The following is an 8,096-nucleotide window of genomic DNA, read 5'->3' as shown; positions in this document are numbered from 1 at the left end:
AATTTCTATTGAAAACCAAGGAGGCTTCATTTGGAAACCTGCCTGCCTCTGGCAGGTTGTCATGGAGCCACGGGTCCTGGGGAATATGGAAGCTCAAGCTCTTGAATCAGCAGGTTGTTGGGCTCCTGTATATCAGACAAGCCAAAAAGTCCCCTAGCCCAAGAACAGTGACTTCCAGCACCTTATTGACACAACACATAGAAAGCTCTTAAACATTTTCAAACGGACGCCTAAATTTTCAAATGACTTTATTTTCTTTTTGCAAGAAGTGTCAACATGTCTACTTTTCAGCTTGAAATGCAATGAAAGCTTTATGGAATTTATTTCTCAAGAAAGGATGAAATAGGGTGTGGTGGTGTTTTTGTGGGGGTTTTTTTTTAATTTGTTTATTACAAAAACAGTACAAACCCCTCGGCTTAAAAGCAGAAGTTGATATTTTTCAGCTGTAAGCAAAGTTTATTTTCCAATAGAGGCTTTCAACATTTCTAAATTTCTATATCAGTGGTTAAATCTGAGCAGAACAAGTCAGAATGAAACAGGATTGCTACTACTGATTGGGTGCACCTCCACATTGTTTTGTGCAAAAGACTCAATTCATTAGTGCAGTGGACACAACCTATATTAATGCACAGTAGATTTAGTCTAATTCACATTCATGTCACTAAAAAGGGTTCATCTGTGCTAATGTGCAGTAGACGCCGATTACAGCGCATTAAGTTAGTATCTGTCACTACTGGTACTACACCTAATGCTCTGTAATTACAGCACGTTAATGAGCAGACGCACCCATTGATTCTCATTCCTGAGAGCACCATTTTTCTAGGTTTTAAGTCTCTTTTCAAGCCTGAATGGGAATGTTGTGTGCTTAAAAATAAAAGGTTTTGTCTCTTGCTGTTTTATGTTAAAATACGGCTAGAGTAATTTGGAGAGAGGAGACCTTCCACTACTTTTAGGCCTTCCATAAAATGCAGCAACAAGAACAGAGAAAAAGCTCGAGCCTGGGTTTTGGCTCCCTATCTTCCCTTTGCACTTGCAAGTTCATATCTTGGGAAGAATAAAGCCATAAAGGGATGCCACAGAGGGAAAGGAGAAGAGCAGAAAAAAGCACCATGCTATGTAGGATTGGAAGAGTCCAGTGGCCCTTCCTACCTGGGACAACACCTGTTTCTGTTATCCCGGTCCTGTTTACTAGGGCTGTGTGAAGCTTTGGTAACCAATTCAATTTGGAGGAGATTTGGCCCGATTCGGCGGCTGGATCTCCAAATCCAAATTAAATTGGGAGACCCATTAATCGGGTAGCCTCCAACTTGATTTGGAGAGATTTGGAGATCTGGCCACAGACTGTACAGCTTCTCCTGGGGCTGCCAGCACTGCCTGCCTCGCCCCGGCAGGGGGGGCAGCCAGGGGAGCAGCCGGAAGCTGCAGGGGCTGGGGGGAATGATCAGGGGCTGAGGGAACGAACAGGGGCTTCCCCCCAGCTCCTGGTTTGATCCTCTAGGTCCCTGATCATTCTTCCCAGCCCCCACAGCTTCTCTTATGACTGCCAGCCCTGCCTGCCTTGCCCCAGCAAGGAAGCAGCTGGACGAGCTGCGGCTTCAGCTGGCAGTTCCAGGAGAAGCGGCAGAGGCTGGGGGGAATGATCGGGGAGCTGGAGGAATGATTGGGAGCTGGGGGGAAGCCCCTGTTTGTTTCCCTAGCTCCTGATTCGATTCCCCAGCCCTCGGGGCTGTCAGCACTGCCTGCCTCGCCCCGGTAGGGGGAGCAGCCAGGGAAGCCACGGCTTTTCCTGGGGCTGCTGGCTCAAGCCGAGGCTTGTCCGGCTGCTTCCCCAGCTGCTCCTGCCGGCACTGCCTGCCTGTATAGAGTATGGTCGAATAAGATTCGGCACCGAATATGTTTGGATTAGGACAGATTGAATCGAGACACTGATTCAAATCACTGTTCCTCCAAATCCGAATCCAAAGCGAATTGTTTACAATTTGCACAGGCCTACTATTTACTCTACAATGGTTCTCAGCCTTTTTCCTACCGGGACCCATTTGCAAAGATCCATCTCCTGTCCCGACCTTCACCCTTGTGGCCCTGCCAGGGCCCAACCCCTAGTCTCCTGCCCACCCGGGCCACGCTGATGTCCCTCACTCCCAACCTGCAGTCCCCTGCCACTTGTGCCGGAGACCCGCATGGACCGGAGTGCGTTGGCTACAGCGGCTCTGTCTCATGCGGGCGGTGGCAAAGTGAGTCCAGCCCCAGCACACGCTGGTGGGAGAAGGAGGAGAGGCCTGTAGCATTCCCTCCCCCCTGCTCTAGGCTGGTGCTGCTGCGCCATGCCAGGCAGCCTGGTCATGACCCCCATCCCACTCCTCCAAGCAGCATCTCCTGGCCACCCCACATCCTGCCCCTGCAAGCATGGGCGCTGGCCCTGGTGCTGCCACCCTGGGCATGCAGCTCTGCTCCTCATCCTTCCTCTGCTGGAAGGGGTAGGTGCCTTCCTGCTGTCCCTCTGCCCCGCTGCAGCTTGCGGCTTTTTGAAATATTCTTGCGACCCACTTTTGGGTCACAACCCAGAAGCTGAGAAATGCTGGTTTAAGAGATACTGTGCTAGAGAAAATCAAGTGCTCCCACATACCTTCTGTTAACAGTATTATTGAGTGACTTGAACACGAAGATTTGAACTATCAGCATGTAATCAACTTCCATAACATGGGAAGATGGCCTGTGTAATTTTAAAATTATATAGCTGAAAACAGGTTTAGCTAACTGTTGTTGTGACCTTTTTTTAAGCACTCTGAACACTCCGTCTCAATGAATATTTAAGGATTTTGTACAAAGGGGAATACTTCTGCAGAAGGGACTAACTGAAAGCTCGTTTCCAAACACCCCTGGCCCTGCAAATTAGGACACTTGCCTAAGAGATGAAGCGGTTCCATTCCCATCTGAGTGGCTTTGTGAAGCTGTGTCTTGATGATTTTCCACATCCCACCCAAGCTGAAACTATTTGCTAGTCTTGCAGATAATTTCAGGATGAATGAAATTGCATTTTTTGCCACCTGTAATGAAAATCTCTGGCCCTAATATGTGTTGGCTTATTTCCATGGATATGACTTGCATTGGTCCTGAGATATAGAATATTTTTATATTGTGTAGGTCAGGGGCAGGCAATTATTTCGGGTGGAGGGCCACTTACTGAGTTTGGCAGACTGTCAAGGGCTTGACAGTGGCCCGCCCCCAGTCGCCATCTTGTGACTGGAAGTCCTGCCCACCAATCCCTGACCATTGCCACCAGAAGTCCCTACCCTTGCCCTTGTGGGGGGCTGTGCGTGTGTGTGTGAGAGGCGGGGGGGATGTGTGAGGGGGTGTGGGTATAGGGGTCTGCATGTATGGCAGTACAGGGGTGTCATGGGTGCATGTGCATGGTGGGGTGTGCATGTGGGACTCGCCCTACACCCCCCCCCCCCCCGAGTACTGGTGTGGCCCCATACTTCCCGGTCTGGCAATGCAGTCGAGAGCCATGGGGGCAGGAAGGCAGGGAAATGGCTAGGGGTGGGGCGGGGCGGGACTGCTCAGTCCTGCCAGCTCCCCCTCAGTCCTACTGCTTCTGGCTTCTATCGTCTTTGACAGGCAGCCAGGAACAAATAAATATTAATTTACTAAATTTTTTAAGGTCCCCATGGGCTGGATAGAATGGCCTGGCGAGCCAGATCCAGCCCACGGACTATATTTTGTCTGCCCATAGGTGGTACCAGAATGAGTAGCTAGCATCATTATCTGAACCATTCCCAGTCACCAGTGGAGTCGTGCAGGGTTGTGTGTTCGCCCTACCCCTCTTCAGTATGATGTTCTCTGCCATGCTTACAGATGCTTTTTGTGACTGTGACACTGGGATTGACATCAGTTACTTGACCGATGGTAAACTCTTCAATTTGAGGAGGCTACAGGCAAAGGCAAAATGACAGGAAGTGACTGTTCATGATCTTCTGTTTGACTGTTCCCTGAATATCATATCTGAGTCTCATATGCAATGGAGTATGGACCATTTCTCTTCAGCTTATGACAACTTCGGTCTCACAGTCAACACTAAGGAGACAGCAGTGATGTACTAGGAAAGCCTTACTATCACAGTGAATGGTCCAACGCTCTAGGCAGTGGACAAATTCATCTATCTCGGGAGTACAGTGTCACTTGCCGTTCACATTAATGATTAAACCAGTGCCAGAACAGCTAAAGTAAGGGTGGCATTCAGCAGACTATATGCAAATGTGTGGGAGTGCAGAGGTATCAGTCAGCAAACAAAACTGAAGGTCTACAAAATGCTGTGTTGCTAATCCTTATGTACATATGCAAAACCTGGGCAGTGTACAGACGCCATGCTGTGAAGCTGAACCACTTTCACATGGGCTATCTGAGGAAAATGATGAGGATAAGATGGCAAGACGAAGTCCCAGACAGAGGCTGTTGTTCGGGCAGGCTTTCCAAGCATCCACACTCTGTTGATGGATCACAGACGAAGTGGGCAGGCTGTGCCAACAGGATGTCAGATGAGCGACTGCCAAAGATCTTTACAGTGAAGTAAAGGAGGGAAAGTGGTCTCAGTAAGGCCAGAAGAAACGCTTCAAGGACTCTCTCAAGTCATCCTTGAAACATTTTAACATTGACCTGAAGTCTTGGGAAGATCTCCCGCATGATCGTTCCACCCGGCAAAGCCTCATCCATACTCAAGCTACTGTCTATGACAAGGGCGGGCAATTATTTTGGGCGGAGGGCTGCTTACTGAGTTTTGGCAAGCTATCAAGGGACACATGACAAGCAGCCCAGGGCAGATAAATATTAATTTTCTAAATTTTTTAGGGGCCCCGTGGGCTGGATAGAATGGCCTGGCAGGCCAAATCCGGCCCGTGGGCCGCATTCTGCCCACCCCGGTCTACGAGTAGAGAAGAACTGAAGCAGAGCAGAAGCACAAACAGTGTAAATCTTGCAACAGCCGCACATCTGCTGTTAATCAGGCAACCCAGAGCGGCATCTCTTGCTCAGTGTGCCAGAGATGGTTCAAATCACACTTTGGCCTGATCAGCCTTTCATGTGTTCGCAGAAATGCAGCTGACCAGTGATGTTATAGTCATCTTTGGATTCGAAGGACGGATAACAGCTAGGAGTAGCACCTCAGCAGCAAATGAGACCTAACCTGAAAGCTCAGTAAAACCTCCTGACAGTATTTATTGGATTGAGTAGGTGGGAGCAATCTTGTTTAATCCAGTAAGCACAAAACAATTGCCTAAAAATATTAAAAGGATCAGTGAATCTTTGGCAGATTGTTACATGGAGGTGGCCAGACTGCACAGTGGGATATTCTTGGGGCTTTTTGGCTGAGCGCTGTCATTCTTTGGACCGTCCTCCTGCACACAGAGAGAACAGGATCCCCTCCCCTTCCAGACAAACTTGTATATGAAGAAGCTTTGAAAGAAGGTAATAAATATTAGAACTTTTTTTCAAAAGCAATGAGATAATCAGGTTCCTACTCTCCCTTCCCACCCCCACCCCCTCCAATCTTCTTTCTGCTTGCTCTTCAAAAAAATAAAAATTTATGGTAGTGGTTCCCAATCTGTTTTAGCCTCAGGGCACCCCTCCAGAACCCCAGTTGAGAACCACTGAGCTAGAATATAAATTCAGGGTGGGCAGGAATCACTGCTCTAGCTGTGGTTGGGATCTAATCCTGCCATGCCCTCTTTCCGTGGCCTGTCCCTCCCTGCACCTTGGTCTGTACCTGGGCGACAGGGAAAGGGTGGTCTTTCCTGCCAAGACTGCTCCTGTGGGGTTTTGCATGCTGGCAACAGCCATCCCCATGGCTCCTTCTGTCAGCCCTGGAGGAGCAGAGGGGATGAGCTGGGATGCAAAGCATGGCTGTGGCCCCGTGTCCACCCGCTTGCACCAGAGCAAGCTGTTGGGAATGTGGGGTGTCTAGTGCAGGACTTGCTTGTGGGGGAGTACAGGTGTAGTCGGGTAGCAGCAGAAGCAGGCCTCAGAGGAGCAGCTGCAAGTGTCACTTGAGCAGGCTCATTGTGCCAGACGGGGGACAGAGAGCACTTAGCTCCTTGCAGAGGGGCTGGGCAGCGTGGGACTCTGGCTGAGAAGGACTGCTTTATGGTAGGAAACTATTGGAGATGACCGTGATTTACTGGTTACCAATACTGTATGTGCACTTGAGCTTTGGCATTCAGCTCTGCCTAGGAGACTTTTTTTTTTTGATGAATTAAAGACTCTCTCATCACACTTCCAACTGACATTCGATCAGTGTTAGTGCTCCCAGAGTTTCTATTATTGGATGATTTTATTTAGTTCCAACAACTATATTCAGCACACTGTTGATTAGATAAGTTACAGCAAGTGTGTTCAACACAAGATCCACTTATTTGCTGAACCAGAGAGCCTTTTGTGTCAGGGATCTTAATATGGCTAATGTTGGTGGAGCTGAAATACCGTTAGTCTCAGGAAGGGATTTTCACTTAAATTCTTTAGTGAATGCTGGGTTTCTGAAAAGATCTGACTCCTGTGAGACCTGTCCTGATCAAAAGCCCTGGCACTCTGTCACTTCTGGTAAATGATTCAAATGGTTAGTAACTGCTTCATTGGATCCCAGTCCAACAGCCCAAATCCTGCACTTGCTGACTTCTATGTTTGTATTATGCTCAGAGAAACGTTATTTAATTGCTTCTGTGCTGAAATGCATCCTGTGATATATAAAATCTGTATCAAATACCATCTGATGAATTAAATGGTTAAAAGTAGCCTGCTTGGCACTAATATTAAACTGAAATCCCCCGATGCTAGCTTTGTTTTGCATAGCACTTTGTAATACTGTTAGTTGACTTGGCTGCAGTTCCAAAAAGCATTTTTTTCCCTCTTGGTTCAACACTTGCTCCAATTTAATGGGAACAGAGCCAAACAAGTAATGCAAGCCAAGTGGTGATGCTTGTTTTGTGCTTGGTTCCTGACAAGAAATATATATAGTAATTGTCTCTTACTCTTCAAAGCTATGACTTTGGCTGGGGAGAGATCTGAGGTTGCGTGCCAAGCATTTAAAATCATAATCAGCTAGCGATGAAAACATATATTTAAAGCCATAATGAGTTGCATCAAAGCAAGGAACATTAAAGTCTTCTCTATAGAAATCATGATGCCTCTTAATTCACAAATGCCTGCTCTAAATCAAACATAAAGACCTCCAGAGTGTGCTCATTCTTGCAAAGGTCTAGGAGAGCTTGCTGGAATGCCTGGCTTTATTTTATTTTTAGCAATATACCTTTGAATTTAAATCATTTGTGCAAGACTTTTTGTTAGTTATCAGTGCTAGTTGCTGTACCCTGTTATGAGACTAAAAGCATTTTACACTGTTCATTTAGACTGAGTGATTTGTAAAAGGGCAGGTGAAATAAATAAAACCTCTCCCACTATGGTAGACCTTAAGATGGATTTTTAAAAAGGTTTGGATTTTTTTTTTTTTTTTTAATGGATCTCTAAGAAAACCAGGAATGTGTGGGCTGGTTTTTGCTTGGGCTCTGGTAACTTTTTTTTTTTTTAATCTGCTTTTCATGCATTCTCCAACCCCACACCCACCCCAAGCACTTCGAATCAGTGGAAAGCCAAAATGCACCATGTTGTAATTTCTCTACCCTTTCCCCCTGCATTCCCCTCAGCATACCTACACCATGGTTTTCTAGGGCAGGACAGTGAAGATCTGTCCATATTTCCCCACAGAGGAAGGCCCCTTTTTTTAGAACTCATAATGGTGCTACAGAAGCATAAAGCAGCACAGGGCAAAAATACAGTCAGAGCCAAGAATGTCTCAGTGTTAGGGGAGGGGGGCAGGAAGTTATTACTATTAGAAACAGATAAAAAATGGTGTGGTCTGTCCATAGGCAACTGCTTTTAACAACTGCATCTGGCCAGACATAGGGGTGGTGGGGGAGGAAGCTTGTATTGGCTTCCAGTACAAGCTGGGGAGGGGCAGTGGCTGCGGTTCTGAGTTTGACCCCTGGCTTGGCTGGAGACACAGGTATTGTCCAACGCCCTGTGCCCTGCTGCCACCACCTCTGCCCCACACC

Source organism: Alligator sinensis, unplaced genomic scaffold (assembly GCF_000455745.1).
Source record: "Alligator sinensis unplaced genomic scaffold, ASM45574v1 scaffold1339_1, whole genome shotgun sequence".
Taxonomy (NCBI): Eukaryota; Metazoa; Chordata; order Crocodylia; family Alligatoridae; genus Alligator; species Alligator sinensis.
The sequence above is the reverse complement of the archived record's forward strand: the minus strand, read 5'-3'. Positions refer to the sequence as shown.